Consider the following 9,724-nt stretch of genomic DNA (forward strand, 5'->3'; position numbering starts at 1 on the left):
ACCTATAGAATCTTTTCTTGTTGCCCTTGATGTCCCTGGCCAGATTTAATTCTACCAGGGCTTTAGCTTTCCTAACCTGATCTCTGGCTGCTCGGACAACTTCTCTGTACTCCTCCCAGGCTACCTGTCCTTGCTTCCACGCTCTGTAGGCTTCCTTTTTGTGTTGGAATTTGTCCAGGAGCTCCTTGTTCATCCATGCAGGCCTCCTGGCATTTTTGCCTGACTTCCTCTTTGTTAGGATGCATTGCTCCTGAGCTTGAAGGAGATGATCCTTGAATATTACCCAGCTTTCTTGGGCCCCTCTTCCCTCCAGGGCTTTGGCCCATGGCACTCTACCAAGCAGATCCCTGAAGAGACCAAAGTCTGCTCTCCTGAAGTCCAGGCTAGTGAGCTTGCTGTGTGCCCTCTTCGGTGCCCTCAGGATCTTGAACTCCACCATTTCATGGTCACTGCAGCCCAGGCTGCCCTTGAGCTTCACATTCCCCACCAGCCCCTTGTCGTCGGTGAGAACAAGGTCCAACATAGCACCTCTCTGCATTGGCTCCTCTACCACTTGGAGAAGAAAGTTATCATTGACACAGATGCACTTTGAACCAGCTATCTAGCTCCTTCTCCGCCTCCCTGATGTTACACAGCCTTCTCACCACAGGTGAGCAGCAGGTGGCTGAGCTGCAGGAGGTCCTCCACCTGGGCACACCTTCTGCAGGCAGTTCTGCTGCCTGTCCCTACCCCAGGAGAGAGGTCTGGGCACTCCCTGCAGCCTGAGGTCTGCACCACAGCCTCTCCCTTCAGCAGTTCTGTCTAAAAAAAAGCAGAGCTCCGTGCACTCCAGCTGGTCATTGACATAGAGGGCGACACCCCCTCCTCGTCTCCCCTGCCTGTCCTTCCTAAAGAGCCGGTATCCCTCCATCCCAACACTCCAATCATTTTAATCAGAACCACTTCAAAAATTCGTTCCACCTATTCAAGTTAGATTCTGAAGACAGGTGCTGGCAGCGATTGTGAAGAAAAGCTGGTCTGTGGATTTGTAGGTGTGTAAGTGAAGGCTTTCCTGGATGCTTAATCACCTTGTAAATGATTGACCTGTGTTCCAGCTGAGGGGAATTCAAGGACTGAATTCTGCCGTGATATGAAAAGAAATTGCCTTACTAGGATTATAAATCCTTTCTGCAGATGCTTTTTTTTTTTTCTTTTCAAAGTGTGGATGTTCGTCCTGCTGGGACATAACCACACTAAAGTCCTGTAAGTGCCACTGACTACAACCAGGAGTTGTATAAATATCTGTCATTAGATAACTTGCAAAAAAAATTGCCTCGAAGTTTAAGGAAACAGTTAAGGCACAAGAGCCAAGCTTACATTCGTGTGTAGATCAAAGGACACCCGGTCGCTCCCCCGTTATTTTAGAAGTGACTGCAGGAGTCTGTAAATCCCATGGCACCTGTCCCTGTTCGCCAGGGGGAAGAATGAATACACTCTCCATGAGCGTTAGCATTCAGCGCAGGAAGATTAAAGTTTATCATCTTCATTCTTAGTTTTTATAAGTTGTGCAATGTTAATGCCATTACTATTTCAATACAGATATATTCTTATAATCTACCTACGATTGAAATATGAATTATTGCCACTGTTTATCTTGTAAATGAAATTGCTCTTAATAATAGGTCCCTTTCAGAAGAGCAGACTTGAATAAAAACTTGGTGCTTGCTCTTCCTTCTTTCCTGAGGGACTTTTGCATGCCTTCCAGAGGATAATGAAAAAAACCACCCCAATTATAAATAATTTCAAATCATTTTAAAAGTAATTTAAGGTATTTTTAATACAACTAAAATAATTAAAATAGCTTTTTTTTAAAAAAAAAAAAAAAGAACTTGATTGTCACCCTCTGATCTAAATCTTCCCTTACCTATCAACTGGTATGTTTATAACCACTTCTCTTAATTCAGAGCTGAGAACGCCGCATCTCTTTCAGATTCAGCCTTTGACACAGGCATTGATCATGACTGGAATGTACTCAGATAGGTTGATAATAGGGGTGTTAGAAGAAACTAGAGGTTAGACATCAGTATTAGCTTCTCCAGCATGTCCAAAATAAGTAACAAGACATGCACTCAGTTAGGTAATCCCTGGAAAGCAGAACTCGCCTCACCCAATATTAATGTGGTCATGAGAGTTTTATTTTTGAGTAAAGCGTTCATTGTCGTTGATCACAAGGGCAGTGTATTAACAAGAAGGAAGATGCTGTCTCTGCCACTACAAGCTCTGTTCATGATGAAGTACAAGAGACGGGTGAACTGGAGAGGCAGAAGAAAGGCTGAGGTGACACTCAAGAGTATTTCTCGGGCACTTGCCTGTCCACAGCTGGACAGCAATGATCTGTAGGCACTGGGGTGAGCTGAGTCACTGGGCAAGGTCTGGAGAAGGCTTGGGACGAGAAACTGAGACAATTTTATCAATGCTGATGACACCTCTTCCTTAACTGAAACCACTACCAAGGAAGAGATTTGTGTATATGGCTTAGAGCGTCTGTCTAATCCCACTGACATCAGTGGTACTACTTAAGCACTTAAAACTAGACTTTACTTTTAGGTAACTTTCTGATACGGATTAAACTTCGTGTGTAAAAGACATGCCGTAAGGCAAATCAGCTTCTGACTTCTTCTGATGTCCTACTATTGTCTGAATATTTACATACAAAAACTTCTGACCGGCTTCTCTCGGGTCTCTTCAGTTGACTGTGTGTGATCCAAGATATTTGCATATTAAGATTCTCACCACTCGGCAAAGAAGTTCTTCACAAACAAAAGAGTACTTACATCAGGATTCAATCCGAATGTAGCCAGTACAGCACCTTTTAACCGTGCTATAAAACCTTGCTGGGTAGCAAAGCAATAGCTGGTGAACTAATGACGCGCAGCGATACAAAGCCTACCATGAAAACGCTTCTGGATCTAAACCTGCGGGAAAACGGTGGTTGCTCAGGGAGCAATACTGCCTGTCGCAAAAAAAAACTGTGCTTCAAGAATGAACATGTTCTCAGAAAGGATGGAATATTTAAAGACGTGAAGTTGTGACAGAGAGGAAGGGATGGAAAAGAAGAAGTACAAAGAAAAATCCATGGAAGTCACAGTGAGAGCTTAAAAGGAATGGAAGAATTTTTGAAAAACAGTTCTATTAAAAAAGTGTCTGCTTTCTACAAAGAGTTTATTTAGCCATGGCAATTGCACTGTCCTGAGTGCAAAAGAAGAAGTAAACCCAGTGTCTGTTTCTAGCAGCATGATTTTTTTTCTTCATGTGGAGAATAAATCCATGGAGAAACTAGAGAAGCCTAATTCTCGGGGGTTTTTTATTCCCTTTAAATCAAAGATGATATAATATTCAAGAAGTACTAGACAGCTTTCATGGACAGATTTAAAGGGGAAATCTCCAGGAAACCTGTTCTAAGGGAAGAACTGATCAGCTCATAGGATCATGGCATAAAACAACTAAGATCATAAGGGACTTCTGAAGTACCTCCTCCTACCCCTGCCCAAAGCAGGGCCAGTTTCACAGCTCAGGGCCCTGTCCACGTGTCTCCATAGGTGGAGATCCCACTCCCTGGGCACAGGTTCCAGTGCTGCACCACCCTCACAAGGAACTTCTCCCCCCTTATACGCAGTTCAGATGCAGGTGAATTTGAGTTGCGCTTAGAGAAATGGTGATGCCCTTGTTCAGAGCGGAGCCACAGTAATCAGGGGAGGTTTGTGGACTATTCAGAAAACCTAAGTGTGACTGTACTGCTCTGGCTGTGGATGTAAGCGCTCTCGAAGACGGTGTGTGCCTGAACAGAGCTGAGCACGGACAACTCAAGAAAAGCTAAGGCATGAAATAAAATGCAAACAGCAAGTGACTTAAGAATAACAAAAATAACTTTACAATTATATACGGGATAAGAAAAGGTTGAGTAACGATTGGTTGAATATTCAGTAAAGCAGGAGAGCTGTTAAAAAAATTATTTGGTTTTTTATTTTTTTTTATTTTTATTTTATTTTTACATACTACAAAGCAGGCTGCAACCAGGTGAGTGTCATAGTTAATGCCTGTAACAAAGGGGTAAATACCTCTGTCTCTAACAGGTAAGAAGTTGGTTAGAAAGTGCATAAAAATAAAAAATATTTTTAAATGGGCTGGACCTCACAAACTTTGTTGTAGAGTACTTGTGATATCCCAGACGGTGAGGAGATCTGAGGTAACATTAATAATGAAACCTCTGACGGTGGCCAGTGTGCCAGAAAACCAATGAAAGGCAAGTGTTCTTCTGTCTTTAAAATGGAAAAAAAAAAAGATAATTACAGGCCAGGTATTTGGACTTCAAGTCCCAAAAAGATATTGGAACAAAAAGTAAAAACCTATCTTGTAAGCACTGAAAAGATGCTAAAGGAGAGAGTCACAGTTAACCTGTGTGAAGCTTTGTCAGTCCAATCTAATTCCCCTGTGTGACAGTGTTATAGATAGAAAGGAAACAAAGTCATGTAAATGGAATTAAAAAATAAACAAACTTGGCACTCATTTCTATGACAGTCTTGTAAACAGTTTTGGAACGTGATCTAGAATAAGGACTGTAGAACGGGTGCAGAGCTTTATTCAATGTGTAGTTACTGAAGATTTAATGTCGAAATGGAAGGATTTGTCAAGCAGAATCAAACAGGCTGTGCCGTCGGTGCACTGATAATATTTTTACTGAAAAATCTGATTTTGGCAAGGTCTCTTGAGGCTTTGGTAAGTCAGGCTTAGAGTTCCACGACCGCAACTTCGTGAATGAAAAAAATAGATTAAGTTCTCCGAAAGGGTTAAAAAATAATCTAGTGCTCAATGACAGCATAAGAAAAGGCTGCTCAGGTGCAGTTCTGTGAAGGATTTGGGGATTACTGGGAAGCACGAGTGGATTTGGGATCAGCAATGCCCGGCTGTTTTGAAATAGGCAAAAATCCCTAATGGGATGTACAAAGGCAGCGGTAGGCAGCGGCACGTCCGAAGTAATCCTTCTGATCTTCCCTGATAAGGCGGCAGCCGGGGGGGCTGTGCCTGGGTTTGGTCCTGGCTCTTCACATTTATCTAGACAGCTGGAGTCGGTCCGGCCGAGGGCGATGGAAGTGATCAGCAGGTCAGAAACGAGTTAGGGGCGTTCGGGCCAACGAGGAGGCGAGCGGAGAACAGTGGTCTTCAAACATCTCCGGGCTTCCTGCCAAAATGGAAGGGCACCATGTGTCTTTCCTGTTTGGGGTGCGTAGGGTTGAATTACAGGAGGAATTTTAGAATTTAGGAATTTAGTTTAGATTAGCTACGTAGGAAAAGGTTTAATGTTAAGGGCAGGGAAGCACTGAAGGGAGCGTAGTGATGTTTAACGCAGAATTAGGTGGTCTTGTCTACCAGAATTAGATGTGGTAGGAAAAATATCTCGTGTTGTCTGTGGGTTATTTGTGTGTGAAATTTTTATTAGCATTGATTCCCCTCCCCCCCGCCCCGAATTATGCTTAATGTTAGATAGGGAGACAAAACATCAGGATTTTTTTTAGTTTCCTGTGAAAACTGAATAAACATACTGAGAAGAAAACATGGTGTCAGCTTTTACATTTTTGTGCAGTATCGCACGGGGGAAAAAAATCAAATTAAATTCTCCTGTGGGGGGAAGCAAGAATCTTTTTTTGATGAAAACCTGTCTTTTTATGCCAAAAATCTAGTACTTGAGAAGAATATTGAAATCAGACCTAATGCCTCAGGCCTTGCTAGTTATAGTAATTCAAAGAATTTAATTGATTTCTTGGATGAAAACCAAGCACAGCTTGTTTCAGTCTCTGTAAACTATGGTTAAATCAGTTTGGCATTCTTTTACTTTCAACTTAGGAATTTAGATGCGCAATTTTGGAGTTTTCAAGTGCAAGGAAAGATTTTTCTGTATTTTAAACCACATGAGTAGAAGCTGCTGTTTAAAGCTCATTTCCCTGATGTTTGGAGTGGGAAGAAAACTTCCTTATGGAAAAGCTGTCTGTTGGCTTTTCAAATAAGAGGAGGAAGGGACTAGTATCGTGCCTGATGACATTTCATTTGTTTTCATTCAAATGCAGGTTCCTTCAACCATTTCATTGTTCTTTCTATAAATTCAAACATTTATTAGCTCATCATGTATAGATTTTCCTTTATAGAATCATAGAATTTTTTAGGTTGGAAAAGACCTTTAAGATCATCAAGTCCAACTGATAACCTAGCACTGCCAAGTCCACCACTAAACCATGTCCCTGAGCGCCACATCTACACGTCTTTTAAACACCTCCAGGGATGGTGACTCCACCATTTTCCCTGGGCAACCTCTTCCAATGCTTGACAACCCTCTCGGTGAAGACATTTTTCCTCATGTCCAATCTAAACCTCCCCTGGCACAACTTGAGGCCATTTCCTCTCATCCTGTCGCTTGTTACTTGGGAGAAGAGACCAACACCCACCTCGCTACAGCCTCCTTTCAGGTAGTTGTAGAGAGCCATGAGGTCTCCCCTCAGCCTCCTTTTCTCCAGGCTGAACAACCCCAGCTCCCTCAGCCGCTCCTCATCAGACTTTATTTTAAACGCATGACATGGTGTAGTTCCTGAGTAGATAAATAACTCATTACTACTGTAGATATTTCAGCTCATCTCATTTTTAGCGACCTTTCAGGGTATCGTGGGCAATCCACTCATGTCAAGATAATTAGGGCAAGTCACAGCATCCAAAAAAGGGGTCATTAATGGAAGAACAGAGATCAATTATTGCTTGTCTGCGTGGTGCCTAGAAGATGCTAGTCCTGAGTACTGGCAGACGCTGTAAGATGAGCTGCAAGGAGCTTACAGTTAGATGATGAGATAAATGGTCCATGACACTATGCCAAGATGGGGGGCAATCCGGACAAGGATCGTCTTTCCCATTAGGTAAACAGGTGACAATATGCTGGGACATAACCCCAGTTGGGGCACTTTCTCCTCGGACCGTAGGAAGGATTGTGCTCCCAGTGTAAAAGGATTGCACAGATTTGCTGACCAAAGTACGTTTAAAAGCCTTCCTTAAAATAAACACCACCTTCCACATGTCTTACCTGCTGGCTAAAGACAAAATAAAAAGACATTTCTTGTCCATCTCTTTGAAAGGCACCAGGTGAACCACGAAAAGAAGCTGCACACCTGGAAGCCCTTCCAAAAAAAAGTCCCTTCATTCCAGAAGCGAACAGGATCAGAGATGGTGGTTTGGAAGGGGCGGAGGCTTTTGTATCCTCGTCACAGGGTTGCCAAGTGCAGCTGATGCAGTTGCATTTGTCTTATAGTTAGCATCTCCAAATAGTGATTACTGCATATTAATTACCTAATCCTTCTTCAGGGTTCTGGCGGTGGAGCCTGCGTGGAGTTCATTATTTCCGTCTAAATGTATGGCGGAGGATTTTGCTGGTGTTTGTTCTGTTTTTCAGAGAAGCATCAGCCATGTGGGTCCAACAATCAGTTACCGATAGTCATTGAGCTGCTAATCATGACAGTGGTAAAAATGAACCTGTCGTGACTCTAATTCTAGCATGTACAGCTGGCCCCTTACACACATTACCAAAAAAAGCGGCGTGCATAAAGTGTTGTTTCTGAGCTCATCGCTCTTGAAGACAGCGATGTGTTGAGTGAGACGCTGGTTGCCCCTTTAATCCACCTCCTTTGCTCCTTCAATCGTAAGAATCCACCTCGTGCCTCTGGCAATTGTTGCACTCCACAGTCTGCTGGATTTCACCGGGCAGGGAAGCGTAACCAAGGTTGCTTCACGGGGGGCTGGGGAACCTTTAATTTGCTTCGGTTTGCTCCAAACAGAGCACTGCTTTGTTCAGGTTTCAGGTCAGGGTTAGGCCTTGAAGTGCAAAGCAGAACTTGATAGGAAATAATTTCTTGTGCAACAGTACAAATTATCCTGTTCAGAAATGAATTTGCATTGATTCAAAGGTGTGCTGAGTTTTGTTACTAACAAAACTCGGGCAGCCTTCTCTGTGTCTTTGGGAGGTCGTTGTAAGTTTGTTGGTAGGTATCTGCTACGGCACCTGCAGCTAAAACTTTAAACCGTCTTCAAAACAGGGGAAGAACCGAGCAGAATGGCCAGTGTCTTTAAAAGGGGAGATGAGTTTCACAAAGCTGTCCCTAAACATCAGATAAAGTGACTCAGCCAATGCACAGACAGCTCAGATGTCACCTGAGACCTAGATACCTTTTTTTCCCCTCAGTCCTGTAACTTTATGGTCGGTTTTGCCCCAGTGGGTAAATTCTGACTATTCTGACTTGAAAGGAGTGGGGAGCACGAGGCAGTAGCGTGCCACCTTTCTGCAGCGTCTCAGATTTGGTCACTGGTGGGCAGCAAATTGCTTATGGTTAGATTTGAGAGGTGGGTCCTTCCATCTCCCTCGTCGGAGAGTCACTACTCAACACTACCCTTTCTAGTCCCCCTTTGGAAGATGGTGGTGTGTCTTAGCTTGCTGTGGCTTTTTCTCTTCCATCGCTGGGTCAATTCTGCAGCAGGTGACAGCCCTGCTCTCAGCAGGTCACTGCATGGGATGAAACATGATCTGCTTCTAGACCAAACCAGTGTCTAGCTTCTTCCCTGTAGAGAAACCAGCCCTAGGACAGCTTCGGTGTCTCCTGCTGGCCAGCACCCTTGTCCTCGGTCATCCCATTGCATTAAGTTAACGGAGTCCTCCTGAGCTTGTCACTTTCCATCCTTGTCACCTTCTCCTTGAGCTCTGCTTTCAAGGAGATCCCATTAGCGCTTAGGTCGCGCTGGATGTCTTCCACATCTTAGTTTTCAGCAGCCAAAAGCCCTGCGAACCCAATGCAAAACTTAGAGGCTTCAAGAGTTGAGATTCCTACTGTGTGCAAGGCAGAAACAGCCGTTCCTCTGCCCTGATCACACGGGAAGGACACTGCAGCTACCACAGTTCCCTTCCTTTGGTCCCTCTGACTCTTTTCAACCCCTGCTTTCAAAGTCCCGAATAAAATTCCATTTTGCTCCCCTGCTGGTGTTTTTGTGCCCTGGAAAGTGAGTAAACACAGCACACTGTTGTGTCTTTAGCTGATCCATGCCCCCGGACTCTGCAGCACGTTATCTGCTTTGTTTACTGCCAAAAATAAGCGTATCTCGTAGTTCACTCCTGATGGCCGCGCAGAGGTGAAGTGGTTGCGGGGGAGCCTGCTGGACTCTGTCCTAGCTCCTCTATCATTAACAGAAGTGACGTTTGAATTCGAAATACTTTGATTGCTAGTAAGAGTTGGTGTGAACTGTGTGTTCAGGAAATTGTTGAAAAAATAACAATTTTACTGGTAAATACAGAAAAGACGATCTTGAGCCTCTGAGATGCAATGTGTGTGCAACTCATGCCGTTTTTGCAGACGCTTCAGATTCACGCGGCAAAAAGGCAGGAAGGGAGACGTTCAGGTTAAGCAAGGGAGAGATACGCTTAGGTTTATTAACTTGCCGTTTATTCGCCGTTGTAACAACTCTTGCCTGGGAGGTTATAAATAAACCTCCTATTGATCCGATGCCTTTGGAAGAGAATTCCTGTCTAAGTGTGCAACGCTGGTAAGTCGGCAGCTGCCTGTTCCTGAGTCCCCACGTCACGTTTGTCACTTGGCTTTGGGATGCAGTCTTGAGGAGCGGTTCCCACCCGCCCTGTGGCCGCAGCCTGCCCCTCACACCACCGAAC

This window comes from Pygoscelis adeliae, unplaced genomic scaffold (genome assembly GCF_000699105.1).
Source record: "Pygoscelis adeliae isolate BGI_AS28 unplaced genomic scaffold, ASM69910v1 Scaffold88, whole genome shotgun sequence".
NCBI lineage: Eukaryota > Metazoa > Chordata > Aves > Sphenisciformes > Spheniscidae > Pygoscelis > Pygoscelis adeliae.